Here is a 15250-nt window from a genome sequence, read left to right on the forward strand (position 1 = left end):
TCTTCTCTATTTCTGAGAAGGTTATTTGCTAAACAGAGCATGTTCTTTCTCCCCCCTGCAACAGATGAGGCAGGCAAATGGCCACTCGTCATCCCTTTTCCAAGTATGTTATACATACAATTCTCTCACAGCTAATAGCTCCTTCTATTGTCCATAATTTATCACTGTCAAGGTTCTTTACATTTTATTTCCTCCTTCTGTGTTTCATGAGAAAGCTATGCTTCTTCTATTGTGGCCCTGGATTTCATTAGCATAAACCACGTGATATCAAATAAATATATATTCTGTATCACACCAGAGCCCACGTTCTTTGCAATGAACAGGATGTTACTTTTATTGGTATGTTTTCTCTCATTTCCTACGGTCTTTTTCTTTTCCACTAAACCATTATGAAGTGAGTACCAAAGGTATCCTGGGTAATTAGCCATTACAGTACTGTCACAGAGGGTTCCACAGTCAATACAAAGATAATTTGGGCAATGGTGAATGACAGTGCTGTCCAGACTTTTGGGATAATCAAGGACACATCCAGCTGTACCAGACATCTGTCAGACCCATGAATCATTTCAACTGGCTCGGCAATAGCCAGGCAGCCCCGCTAAGGTAAACACTACAGCAGGCAGCATGCTATCACAGACAGATACTTGCTCTTGCATAAAACCTGCTTCTGCTGCAAAATCATGTGCAGAATAGGAACATTTGTGATATTTTCATGTTGGCTAAAAAATAATAAAGAAAATGTAAATCAAATGGTTAGAGGAAATAGTATGCCGTATTTCAGCGCTTGTTTTATTCCTAGCTAAAAATAAAATGTATGTGCAAAAAATGCTATGGGGTGTGTTGGTCATGATTGGCTTTAGGCAACTATTTCTGAGTCGGTTAGACATTAGGTGGCCAAGTTCTATGATGCTAAGAGTTGGGTTTCTTTTTGTTTGTTTTTAAATTTTATGAGGTAGCATTGCTTTCATGGTGTCAGGTTATTTGTGGAACACAGTGAAACGGTCTCCTCTTAAGAATGTCTTGGCTACAAGGTCTTGGAAAGGTATTGAAAACACTCTAAAATGGGAAGGACAGTGACACAACATTCTCAACTGAATTGGATAAAATGTAATTACAGTTTAGGGGGAAAAATGACTGCCCCTTTGATTACTAAGTACAATTAACTACCTGATCATGAATTTTCTTCAATGGAACATAAATATAATCTAATCCTGATTAGGTTTAATGTGATTCCAGCTTTCCTAGTCTGCCCCAAAACACCAAGACCTTCCCAGCTGAGACTAGAAGCAAGAAGCTTGTTGATATGTTCCCAACTGCCCCCAAATAGTCCTTTACGGCACAAGAAACTTTCGTTATACAAGTCACTTTTATGAGGCACTTGGACTATTTGTTCACAGTTCCTTATGAATCCTTTAAAAGTCAGAGAAGTCAGTGCAGAGTGAGCTGAAGTGGAGCAGCTCATACGGGATCTGCAATAGACAGAAAGAACTAGGACTCCATGCAATGCTACAAAGCTGGGATCCAAAGTAACCCAGTTATTGTCGTGGAAAGCAGGGTCAAATGTGCATTTGTCTTCAATGTTGTTAATTCTACTAACATTGTTAAGCACTTTTTTAAAAACAGTTTTATTGAGGTGTAATTGAGATACAGTATGATGTATGTATTTAAAATATACAATGTGATATTTCGAAATACACCTTTGAAACTATCATCACAATCAACATAGTGTACATATCTATTATCCCCAAATGTCCTTAAAATCCTCCCCTCTCATACTTCCCTGTTCCTCCTCCCAGGCAGCCACTGAAATGGTTTCTGTCACTATGGATTATCTGCATTTTCTGGAGCTTTATAGAGATGGACTCTTTTTCTGCCTGGTTTCTTTCACTAGGCATAATTTTGAGATTCATCTATGCTTGTTACATGCATCAGCAATTCATTCCTTTTCATTATAAGTAGTATTCCATTGTAGGTAAGAACCAGTTTTTTCATTCACTCACCTGTTGATGTACATTTGGTTTGTTTCCAGGTTTTTTGGCTATTACAAATAAAGCAGCTATGGATATTCATGAGCAAGTCTTCATATGGATATAAGTTTTCTTTCTATTGGGTCAATACTTAGGAGTATAATAGCTGGATTATACTGTTGTACATTTTCACATTCCCACCAGCAGGATATGAGCATTCCAGTTCCTCCACAATTTGGCCAACACTTGACATGGTCAGTTGTTTTAGTTTTAGCCATTTCAATAGCTGCGTAATGGTATCTCACTGTGGCTTTACTTTGCATTTTCCTAATGACTAGTGATGCTCAGAATCTTTTCATGTGCTTATTTGATATCTACATATTCTTTGATGATGTTTCTGTTCAAATATTTTGTCCATTTTATTATTTATAATATACATCTTTATCACTATCTTCCAATGTTATTATACTTCCTCATGTATAGTATGAGACCCTTACAGTGTTCATTTATTTCTATTAATAACTTTTTGTAGTAGTTTTTTGTAGAGATCTTGCACATCTTTTGCTAGATTTATCATGTGTATTCAATGTACTTGATACTGTTTTAAAATGTACAATTTTAAATATATTTTTCTGACTTTTATTACTAATATATAGAAACATACTTCCATTTCTTCCCTCTCCAGTTTTTATGATGATTGTTGCTGTATGTTTTATTTATACATGTGTTATGAATCCCACAATATGTTAAGCAGTCAGTTATATATCTATATAAAACAGTCAATTATATTTTAAAGAGATTTAAACAATAAGGAAAGTATACATTTGTCTATGCATGGAACAAATTGTTACATGGTGTCTCATGGGAGGCACAGCAGAGATTTTCAGAAAATGACCACTTTATTACTTACACAAGCCCACAGGGTCCAAAAGAGTAGGGGGGAAAATGCTATAATGGCCAGACTCCCAGGGTGGCCAAAAGTCCTCGGGTCAGGGTCTGTACGTGGCAGCTCTGCCTACCCCAGTGTGCTTCAGAGAAGAGAGACAAATTATGCTGTTTGTGGTTTATCCATCCTAGGGGGAGGGAGCCTGGCCACTGAGAATTACAGCCTTGATTAGCGTCTGAGACTGCTGGTTCCTGGTTTCTGAATTTAAGCTCTGCTTGGGTCTTTTCAAGACTGAGGCTTTGTCAAACAAAAGAGGAGGCAAGGGCTGGGAGATAGCCACTGACCCATGACCGTGACCTCCCCAGCACTATGCAGTTACCACTTCTGGTACTCTATTCCTTTGCAAAGATCCATGTTTCCTTCTACTATCAGTTATTTTCTGTTTGAAGGGCTGCTTTTAACATTTCTAACAGGGTCTTCTGGTCACAAAGTCTTCCAATTTCTCCACCTCTGAAAAATGACCTTATTTTGCCTTCATTTTGGAAGATTTTTTTTCACTGAATATAGTCCTAGGTTGACTGATATTTCTTTCAGTATTTTAAAGATGTTGCTCCACTGTCTTCTAGCTTGCATTGTTCTAACAAAAAATCTGTCATTTTTATATTGTTCCTCAGTCTATAATGTGTTATTTCTGTGGTTGTTTTTAAGATTTTCTCTTTATCAGTGGTTTTGAGCAATTTTATTATGGTGTGCCTTGGTATAATTTTCTTCATATTTATTGTACTTGTGATTCATTTTGCTTCTTAGATGTGTGAATCTAGCATTTTCATCAAATTTGGAAAATTTTAGGTCATATTTTCTTCAAGTATTTTTCTTTCTCCCCCTTTCTCCTCTCCATTGAGGCTCCAATTTTGTATTTATTAGATTGCTTGAAGTAGTCCCACAGCTTACTGATTGATACAGTTTTCACCTTCTGGATCCACTTAGCTATGTGTTTCACTTGAAATAGTTTCTCTTATTGATATACCTTCAAGTTAATTCATCTTCTCTTCAGCAATGTCTAATCTGCTGTTAATCCCTTCCAGTGTATTTTTCATCCCAGAACTTGTAGATTTCACCTCTAAAAGTTTAATTTGGGTCTTTTTATATCCTCTCTGTTTCTATCTAACTTTTTTTAACATTTGGAATACAGTTATAACTTTTTAATGTTCTTGTCTGCTAATTTTAATATCTATGTCTATTCTTTATTAATTTCAATTGACTGATTATTATCATTAAGGGGGTGTCACCCAGCTTCTTTGCATGCCTGGCAATCTTTAATTAGGCATGAACCTTTGTGAATTTTACCCTGAACTTTGCTTTAAGGTGTATTTATCTTATATGAAAACAGTTTGATCCTTTCAGGTCTTGCTTTTTTAATTTTATAATTTTTCTATGTATTTGATGGTTCCAGAGCAGCACTCAGTCTAGAGCTAATTATTCCTTGGGAAAGTAGACTTTCCCAAGTATACTACCCAACACCCTGTGAGTTGTGAGTTTTTGCTATTCTTGGTCATGTGTGAGCACACACACTATTCCTTTTAATCCTTTTGAATGTATTTTTCCCCAGATATATAAGCACCAATGGGAACACTGCTTATTACTCTAGAGGGAGCTCTGTAGTTCCCCAAGTTTCTAACTCTCTCCAGCTCTCACTTCTCCGGTATTCTGCCCTGAGAACTTTACTTTTGGTATCTCTGAACTCTCAGCTTCATCTCCTCAATTCAGAGTATCCACTGAGCTTGCATTCTTCCCTGCCTGCACCACAGCCAGGAGAGTAAACTGGAGAAATTGAAGGGCTCATCACATTTTAAATCACATTTAAAATGATTGTTTTATATAATTTGCCTTTTTGTTGTTATTGTTTCAGGCAGGAAGGTAGATCTGATCCCTGTTATTCACCTTTGGTGCTGAGCATTTTCTATATTTCTTTATTCATCCATTCAGTAAATGCATTATCCCTATGCTATAAGGGGCTGAGAAGAGTCAAATGAAAAATTTTGCTCCATGAGGGCAGAGACAAGTCTTTTCTGCTCACTGCTGTAGCCCCAGAGAATGAACAAAGTGCTCATTTATCCCAGGGTTCTGGAGCAGTGGGAGACAGACAACTCTAATTCAGTACATAGGTTCTATACAGACATGCATGGAGACACAGAGGAAGGAATGATTCATCCACAAGGGAGACTACAAAAAAGCCTCACAGAGAATCCGATACATGATACATGGGCCCACTCTTGCTAGAGGAATATGAGGCTGCCAGGCAGACAAGGTGAGAGGAGGTCATTCCAGGCAGATGTAGTAACATGAGCAGAGTCATGGAGACAAAAAGAAGGATGATATTTTCAGGGAACTAAAATTTACTTGGAATGTTCATTGTGCGTATGGTGGTAGGTGGGAGCTGGAGAAAAGGAAAGTGGTAGGAGATGAGGTTTAACAGGTGGTGAGGGTCCAGTGCATAAAAGATCTTACATGTCAAGCTGAGGTTTCAAATATTTTATTTTAAAGGAAACACCATCTGCCATAGCAAGGAGAGTAAAATCTTTGGAGAAAGACAGAACAGAGAAAAGATTGAATTGCACAATGAAAGTATAGAGATCTAAAACCCCACAATGTGAGAGAAGGCAAAGCTAATTGCCTGGGAAGCCAGGAAGCAGGGGGTCTAGGGTGAGGCAGGTGGGATGCCTACAGCACTGCATCCAAGGAGGCACTCTCAGGGTGTGAAAGCACTGACCTTGTACTTGAAAGCCCATGAGAATGAGTGTCTTCTCGATTTTATACACAAGATGCCTCACATGCCTCATTCTAGGCCCAGCCCTGACAGGAAGATTTTTTTAATCTCATGTAAGGAATCAAGCAAATCCCAAAGCCCAAAGGAAAAAGGGACCAAGACTGAAAATTAATAGACAATATAAAGATATTAACAGAATATACTGAAAACACTTACTTGTACAAAAGCATTTCAATTCAATCTGTCTCCACCATTTGAAGCTTCAGCCATTGACAAAAGGCAGTCACATAAACAGTTCTCCACCAAGAAGGAAGAAAACTTGAATTAAATCTCTGTGGAAGTTAATCTTATGCTTCATAAAGAGTCAGCCATTTTACGTGGGCCACCTAACATGAGGGCTCGGCAAAATTTAAAGAAAGGGCAGCCATGCTAACTCCAGGTGCTTCGGATCCTAACCTAGTTCCCAGGAAACAAACCCTTGATCAGGTGGGTCTTGATAATAAAATTCCTGTGCTTTAAAACCATGCTTCTCAAAGTAGTGGTCCACCAACTGGCAGTGTTGACAAGATCTGGCATCTTGATAGAAATGCAGAATCTCAGGCCCTACAACAGATCTGCATTTTAACAAATCCTGCAGGTGGCTTATATGCACATCAACGTTTGAGAAACATTACTAGAGATGACTTTCTCAGGGTTTGTTCTGAAGAAACTTGCCTCACAGAATGCACTAAAAATGGCATTTAGGAATGGTAGTGGGTTAAATGGTGACACCTTAATCACCAGAACCTGTGAATGTTATCTTTTTTGGAAAAAAGGTCTTCGCAGAATCCTGGATTATTTGGGTGGGTCCTAAATCCAATGACAAGTGTCCTCATTAGAGTGAGGCAGAGGGAGATTTGACACAGAAAAGGAGGAGGCAAGGTAAGCCCAGAGGTGCATTGTCACGATGCTGCCACAAGCACAGGACTGCTGGCAGCCACCCAAAGCTGGAAGAGGCAAAGGACGGATTCTCCCCTAGGGTGTCCAGAGGGAGCACAGCCTGTCAACACCTGGCCTCCAAGATGGTGACAGAATAAACTTAGGTTGTTTTAAGCCACCAAGTTTGTGACAATTTTTACAGCAGCCTCAGGAAGCTAATACCGCACCATCTAATTGATTGATTCATTGAGTCATTCATTAAGTCATTCAGTCACCATGTCAGCAACATTTATTCATCATCTTCTTAGTGCCATTTCACAGAGATAGAAACAGAGACCTGTAGATCTGAAGAAGCTTGTTCATTGTCATACCCCGTGAATAAATGGCAGAATCAGGGTTCAAGGCTGGATTGTTTTCATTTCAAACCCAGAGTGTCTTTCAACTATACAACCTTTTAAAAGCAAAAACTAGAGCTAAGATTCACTAATAGACACAAATATAATTCTTGCAATATCAAGGCCTTCCCATGAGCACAGTATGTAAAACACCTTGGGCCTCAATTCCTGTATTTGAGTGCGTTAGGGAAGATGAACACATGCAGCCTCTTTTTGTATAAATCCCTATCATGTCTTCCCCAAGCTCAGAAAACCAGACTTTCTGCTGTCTGATACTTTCTCCTCCTATCAGAACAGGAAAAGAACTGAGGCTTTCATCTGTTTGAAACTAATTCACACTTAATGTTTTATCTCTACTAGACCATTGGCATTTTATACCTTTTACAGTTAATTATAGAATGAAAATGTTACCTCCTTCCAAGGAGGAGCAAGACAATGGGTAAATCAAGGGGACCCTCAAAAATATAGGTGAAACGTGGGCTGTAGGGGCCTGAGATGACAGGGTCAGTAGAAATTATATCCCACTTGCCTTATTCTTTCATCATTCATTGTCTGACACAAATTCATGGAGCTCTTTCTACATGCAGGCACTGTCCTAGGCCTTGGGGGTGGAGTGCTAAGGGGAGAGCACCTGTGCCTGCTCTCAGAGTACCCAGGTGCTGGGTGTCCAGCTGGGGAGACTGACGAATGAACCAGTGGTCCCTGGTTCCAAGCATGTGCCGTGGCAGGATTAGGAGCAGGCAGCACTGGGTGTCCCTAACAGGGGCCTCTAAATCAGATGCTCCTCATACTGCTCTGGAGAAGACGAGCCATGGGCCCCTGTAGCACATTCATTCTCCGGAAGCAGCACTCCCTGCTCCACCAGGTTTTTGCAATTGAGATTCAGCTAGAGAACATAATATCTTAAGATGAAGCTCACACAGCCAGGACTTCTACAGCCCAGCTTCTGTGTTCAGCCTTTGGAGCTCACAAAGCACAGCCTACTGTTCTCAGATTGCAGACTCCAGAGTGAAACTTCACCCTAGCAGAGCCTCTCAGAGATAAAAAGGAACTGAGATGGTGGGCCTGGGCCAGGAGCCAGGCTTCAGGCAATAGGATGGAAAGAGCAAGCAAGAGGCTACCTATGGAGCAGAGGAACTGGTGGGGGAATACTCTAGAGCAGAAGGTGGGAACAATAAGCCACTGTATCCTTTCAAAGGCATGACCTTGGGTGGAACTCTCCAGCATTGGTTTTATTTTGTTGTTCATGTGTTCACGGGAACCTGGCATTGGAGCTATAGTTATTTGGAGATCACTTCCACATTCTCACTTTGCCTTCTTTCAACTCCAGCAGTGACTTTTAAAACTAAAAGTAGCTCTATCTAGGAAAGGAATTGGGGTCATGGGGACCCCATGCCGGTTCTGAAAGCCGAGGGCACAGCATCTCTGAGGAAGGCCCCCCCCCCATTAACGTGAGAGGATGGCACCCCAAGAAACCTTTTCAGCCTTCCTAAACCCATATGAAAGAGGTTGTCCCTAAGAGCCCCTCTTTTGGGAAGCCCATGAGTAGCCTCTGAAAAGTCATCAAGTAATTGACTTGAAGCTTCTCAGTAATTATGAGATTATAATGGGTACTCCTAAAATAATGTGTTCATTTTATGCAATATCACCTGTTAATCATAGAGCCTGTTGTTAGGTTACTGTAATGCATACCAAAAAGTACTTTAAAGGGGTCCTTGGAAGCCTTGTGGCAATGGTTAGAACGACTTAAATAAGGAAGACAAACCGTCTGGAAAGGAGGGTCACTAGGAGTGCAAATCAGAAGCTCCAAATGGGTCAGACTGCGACGAGTTAGCATTGTGGTAAAGAAAAGAGTGAAATAAGCCAGATACCAAAGGTCAAATTTAGTATGATCTCACTGATATGAAGTAATTAGAATAAGCAAATTCATATAGAGTCAGAAACTCGAATACAGGTTACTAGGGACCGGAGTGAGGGTAGGGAATGGGGAGCTAATACTAAAATTGATCCAAGTTTCTACTGGGGCGATAGAATAGTTTCGGTCATGAATGGTGGTGAAGGTAACACAACATTATGAATGTACCTAACACCACTGAATCATATATTTGAAGCTGTTTTTAAGGGGAAATTTTAGGGTGTATATATGTTACTAGAATAAACATTTTAAAACAAACAAGCATGGACTGTAGAACAACAAAAGAATAAAGACTATAAGAAAGGAGAAAGGAGCACCCTGAGTTCAAATTCCAGCTAGGCCACTTGACTAGTTCTTTAATCTTGGGTCAGTTCCTTAACCTTTCTTTTTAAAGATTTCTTTATTTATTTATATCTCTCCCCTTCCCCTCCCCCCCCCCCCGTTGTCTGCTCTCTGTGTCCATTCACGGTGTGTTCTTTTGTGACCACTTCTATCCTTATCAGCGGCACCAGGAATCTGTGTTTCTTTTTGTTGCGTCATCTTGTTGTGTCAGCTCTCCGTGTGTGCAGCGTCATTCTTGGGCAGGCTGCACTTTCTTTTGCGCTGGGCAGCTCTCCTTACAGGGTGCACTCCTTGAGGGTGGGGCTCCCCTATGCGGGGGACACCGCTGCGTGGCAGGGCACTCCTTGCGCGCATCAGCACTGTGCATGCGCATGGGCCAGCTCCACACAGGTCAAGGAGGCCCGGGGTTTGAACCGCGAACCTCCCATGTGGTAGACGGACACCGTAACCACTGGGCCAAGTCCGCTGCCTCCTTAACCTTTCTAAGCCTCAGTTACCTTATCTGAGTGATGGGCATGATAGTAGTCCCTCCCCCCATAGGAATCCTGAAGAGATGCAGTGAGATCAAGTAGCACTTTGCACAGTGCCTTGCTCAAAATAACTCAGTAAAGAGTGGACAAGCTGCCTCCCAGAGGGGCACAATCATTCTGCCCTTTGCTTCTGTGGCCTTAAAATCTCCGGAGTCCCTGCTTCTGACAAGCAGAATGACAAAATGGAATTTGATGGATCATTCACCTTTTTAACTGCTTCAGCCTCCTCCAGCTCAGCCTCTTTCCCAACAGCTTCTGCCGCTCGGCTTTCGGAGCTCTTCCAGCCCAGATCCTGGTATCCCAAGCTCTTTTGTTCCCTTGCACCTTGCTGACTTCACTGATAGATCCGCTTCCCCACAAATATGAAAGTTATACAGTATCAGTAAATGGGAATCTGCAAACTCTTTGGACAAGTGCCCCTATATCGTGCCAAGGTATCAGCACAGTAGTGTGCCTTTATGTTGCTCACACCTTGCTGCAGGGCATCAGGCCAGAAGAGTAATTCATTTTGTTTTATTTTGTTTTTCATTTCCATGAAACTTCTGTGAGGTCTCCAGTTTGCATGGAGTTCCAGTTCCATAGTTCTCCAAAGACCTAGCAATAACTATCATACTATGGGTAGGCGCAAAAGGACACACTGAAAGAACAGTAAAAAGTTCGTTTTCTTATGCTAATTCCTTGTGTGCACGTGTGTGTGTGTATATATGTCATAATCCTCATCTGACATAAAATTTATATATAGGTATAGTTTATGCTTACGAGAAAGTATTAGCTATGTTTCCAAACCCTGCCCCCATATAGACCTGAGTTGTTCTCCTCTCTGGCAAGCTTTGAACTCTCTCCATGGAGTAAATGTTCATGTGCAAGGTTTAGCCCAGTTTAAAGCAAATCCAAAGATTTAACTATCCAGTATTGCCTTTTCATAATCTGCTTTAATTGTTATTGATTTGTGTGTTCGGAAGGGCCTGGAGAGGATAAAGGCCTCCAGTCTGCTGTGCCGCTGCCCACTTGCTGGTTGGTCTCTGGCTCAGCCTGGGCTCTTCAATTGGCCTCCCTTCTGCACTTCCACAGATGGTTCCACCTCCTGCCCCGCAGAGGTCCCGACCCCTGGAACAAATTGAATCATCAATAAAAAACAAACTGGTAAATAATAGGCAATTAAATCAAATCAATTATTCAAAAGCAGACTTAATATGGAAAGGCAATTGGAAGTTTATTCAGCAGCAAAGAAAAAAAAAAATTGTGTATGTACATTAGAATCAAACCAAGACATGTGAGAAAGAATTTATGCCCAGGGCCTGGCCGAGGTGCTGGGCAATGCCCCTTCCATGCTGAGCTATTGCAAATCCTATTTCCTTCTTGGTGGTTGAGGTTGGGACTCTTCAATTTTCAACAGGGGCTCAGAGAATTCTTAGTTATCTTTTGGTCTTTGAGTCACTGGCAACAGCTCCCCAAAAGCCAGTTGTAGTCTTGCTGTAGACAAAAGGCTGGTATTTTGATGATGGTTGAGTTTAAAATTTCATAGAACTCTTTAAATGACAAATTAGTTTAAAATTATTATCAGTATCTTTTCCTCATAGCATCATCATTTATATTTGTCCATGTGGAGAAGATAAAGTTGAAGACTCATTTGAGTCACTACTTAGTGGTTAATAAAAGTGATTGAATGCAGGGTTTACCCTCTAAAATAGGAAGAGTCCGCTGCCTGTGTGAGACAGAGAAAAATCAGAACTTGAACTTTGTAGATAACAGTGACATGGAGAATAAAGGATAGTGGGACTTCAGAGTATGTGATAATAATATCTCTCTTTTTTTGGTAAATTGTGTAGAAATCATTGATATCTGTGTTCTGAAACTGCTTTAGTTTGCATGAATCAATTTAAAATGTAAGTTTGAATGGGGAGAGGGTTGTATTTCTTCTATTAGAAATAAAGCAGCTGGGAATATGTTAGCATGGTAAAATGAAACTATTAAACAAATTAATGAAAATAATTTTCTACAGCTAAGCTTTAAGGTCAGCAGGAGATCCATATTAGAATGAACATGCAGGGCTGTGTGCCAGGGAAGTCTTCTATTTAGGAATAGGCAGTCTTGGGGCCAGCCAATGTGTAGATATATTAGAAACTGCATGAAGCAAAGAACTCACCTCAACGCAGAGATGATTCATTGGGGGAGGGGGGAGGGGGCAGTAAGAAGTGAGTCATTTAGGTCTAACTTCAAAGTGCCCCAAACATTAAAAACAAATTACTACAACAAGCAAACAAAAAAGAAAAACCCAAACAAGTGTGCCTTCTCTTCTCTGAGTGAGAAGAGGGAGGTGGAACTCCCCACGAGAGCTTTTGATATAGGCCTGCTCTGTATATTTGAAGCACTGAAATCATCTCTGGCTCTGCCAAAATTCTTTGAGTCTAAAGAAAGTTTTATTAATGAAACTCCCATTTAAGTGAAAGAGAAAACCTGTTTCAGACATTTGTGTATTTTTTTAACATTTTCTCTAAATCATAAGAAGTTTATTTTACATTTTTACATGCTAACTCATTTTAGTTTCTCAATACTTTCAACAAGTAAACATTTGAATTTCTAATTTTTTCCTTAATACTGAATAGTCATATCCCCGCATAAGGTTGGTTTTGATTTTGATTCTGGAAGCCAAAGATTTATGATATGCAATGCAAAGTTATTAAAATTGCTACATTATGTTGATTCAGCTACAATGTGGTGGCCTGGGGAAACAAAACTAATAGGCAAAAAACAAGAAAAACAAACAAAAAAGCAACTTAAGTAACCTCATTCGCTATTTGTTGCCTTTGGCTCTAGAATTTCAAGAACCAAAATAAGGACCCAAAGTGGCCTTTCCTTATATTATTTTATCTTTTATCATTGGTTTGTTTTATGAATATGTAACCACGCTTGGAAAGTACATGACAAGATTGACAGCACTTTTGATTACTATACCCAGGCAGACATCACTTATTGATCAATAGCGCTCTTTCCCCAGTGAGTTAGGACAGAGCCACAGGATTCTCCTCCCTGAAATGTCCAGGCAGTCACTACAATTGCTTGGAATTAGCATGTGAAATAAATCCTCTTTGCTCTCTTGGGACTAGTACCTCAACTTTTGACATTTGTAAATGTATACAATGGGGTAAGTATCTTGCCAAAGTGATTTTTTTATAACTAATATATATCAGAAACTAGAAAGAGACAATAAAGGAAATAGCAATATTCATAATCTAATATCTGTTTTGTTGCTAATCACTGAAAGGATGGGGGCTCCTGTCTGTTTCTATTTATGTGCAACATAATTACATATTATGGAGTGTATATACTACTTTAATAGAGGTTATTATTTAGGCTTTGCCATAGCTATTTTTATTTGTTTCATTAAAGTGTATAAACAGTTTGGGGAGGGCAGCTTTTTAAGATGAAAAGATGATTTTTAATTATTATGACTTTCTTTGCTCAGAGCTGATTTTCATAATTAACACATATTAGAGTCAAATTCAACCATGTATTTTATGCTCACTGGAGTATACAAAATTTAACTTCTCTCAATGGGTTGTTTGTACAATAGCATTTTCACAATGGCCCCTGCACACTCTGGGTAATTGTGGTATTATGTTAATATGCTGAGCTACATCATAGCAGGATCAACTTTTGCACCATTTACACAACGTCATATTTGCTTCATGAAAATTTCCATAGTAAAATTTTATTTTAACAATTCACAGGTCAGATCTGGCCTTGCCGATCAGCAGTAAGGGCTGGCATCCGAATGAAAGTGGTAGAGAACTGTATTAATGACTTTATTAAAACGACATCAATTGCAAGTCTGACACTCTGTTTTACTTCTAAACTTCTCTTTTTAATTTTGCTCCTGCTATTGATAGCAGAGCCTGGCTAGCTCATCACCAGATTCATTTTCTCTTCTTCCTGGGCACACAACTGCGCGACATTCCCCAACCTTATTTGCAATTAAGTCTGGCCATGTGGCTCAGCTCCAATCCATGGAATAAGAGTGGAAGTTGTGCAACCCCTTCCAGGCCTACTTCATAAAAACCTCTCTAATGCTGCATTCTCTATGTTCTTACCCTTTCTGCCAGCTTGATGGAGACAAAGCAAAATGACGTTGGAAGCCATTCTGAAGATGGTGAAACCACAAGTTGGAAGCTTGTGGATTTAGGAACACCCAGTTTGGATTTACAAGGACAAATAATAAACATGATCATGTTTGAGCCTTATATGTTATTGGATATGCTGATTATAGCAGCTGGCATTATAACTGATGCACAATTTGTTCCAAGTAATCCCTTAGCTCACTGGTTCTCCATCCAGATATAGGGTGATAGGGATAAAAGAGGTAGAACTGGAGGTATCATAACTCCTAGGTAACTTTTTCAAGCCCTACTCTGAGCCCCACTCCCATTACCCAGATTCTTATACAAACCCCTAGAGAGACATGCAGGTGGGGGGCAGGGAGAGGCTGTGGATGGATATAGAAAGAATAATATGTTAAGGAAACTGAGGTGGGGACAGGTTAACTAACTTACTCAAAGCCTCATACCTGAGAACTGGCAAAGTTGAGGCAACTTAACTCCTGAGCCCGTGTTTATAACCACCATGTGACCCTGACACCTGGCTCCTCCTTGACATGATCAGAGGACTTCATGTTTACTGAATTTCTTTAATGGGGTGAAATCTGAATTATCTATGATCGCACTTTCAACTTGGAGTGCTATCTACAAAACATCTTAATACTAATTTGCTGTTCTTATTTCTAACCCAAAAATCTACAATTAATTTCCCTTCAATGAGAGCCAATATAATTGCCAGGGACAGATTTCGGGAGCAATATCTACTAGGGAAAATATCACTGTACACTCCAAAGTAGTATTGATGATTTGTGTGCCCTCTGCCCTGCTGCTCTTTGAATTTACCTGGTTAGTGGAGTCAACGATCTATTAATTCAGCACTAGGAGTCGTTCCACAGGCAAGTCTAGGAATGAACTGGCATGTCTTAGGGAGCCATTGGAGCCCTGCTAATATCTTCACACACTTTAATAGATTCCAGTGAAACAAAGTGGATTAAAAATGTAGGTTCACAGCCAGACTACCCAAGTTCAAATCTGAGTTCCACCACTGATGAGCTTGAGTAAGTCATTTAATTTGCTCTGAACCTCAATTCCCTCATTCATAAAGGGGGATGGTGATGATGATGAGTTGTTGAAGGTTTGAGGAGATAATGCATATAAAACATACATAAAATTTTCTAGAAATATTAGCTATTGTTATTTCAAAAACCAAGAGCTAAACAGCTAAAAACTGAAGGCTCATAGAACCAAATCTAACCCAGAGTATCATTGGGAATATGTCTAGAGAAAATAATACTTAAAGAAAGTTAAAGACCAAATTGGGCAAGGCAGCATGGCAAGGGAACCTTGGAATTGGCAGAACCGGGTGCAAGTCCTAGCTCTGAAACTAGCCGTCTGGTTTTCAGTAAATTATGCAATCTCCTTGAACTCTAGTTTCT

General features: G+C 39.9%; 1 long non-coding RNA gene across 1 annotated transcript in view; it reads left to right on the top strand.

Annotated features, from left to right (window-relative positions):
• The window catches only part of LOC131279185 (uncharacterized), a 327709-nt gene extending 313757 nt beyond the window's left edge, over window positions 1–13952 (top strand). The window contains exon 3 of the long non-coding RNA XR_009186553.1: window positions 13824–13952. This is a non-coding gene — a long non-coding RNA (uncharacterized lncRNA). The remainder of the gene's footprint in view (window positions 1–13823) is intronic.
• Window positions 13953–15250: the final 1298 nt, after the last annotated feature.

The sequence above is a fragment of the Dasypus novemcinctus genome, chromosome 7, assembly GCF_030445035.2.
Source record: "Dasypus novemcinctus isolate mDasNov1 chromosome 7, mDasNov1.1.hap2, whole genome shotgun sequence".
Taxonomy (NCBI): Eukaryota; Metazoa; Chordata; class Mammalia; order Cingulata; family Dasypodidae; genus Dasypus; species Dasypus novemcinctus.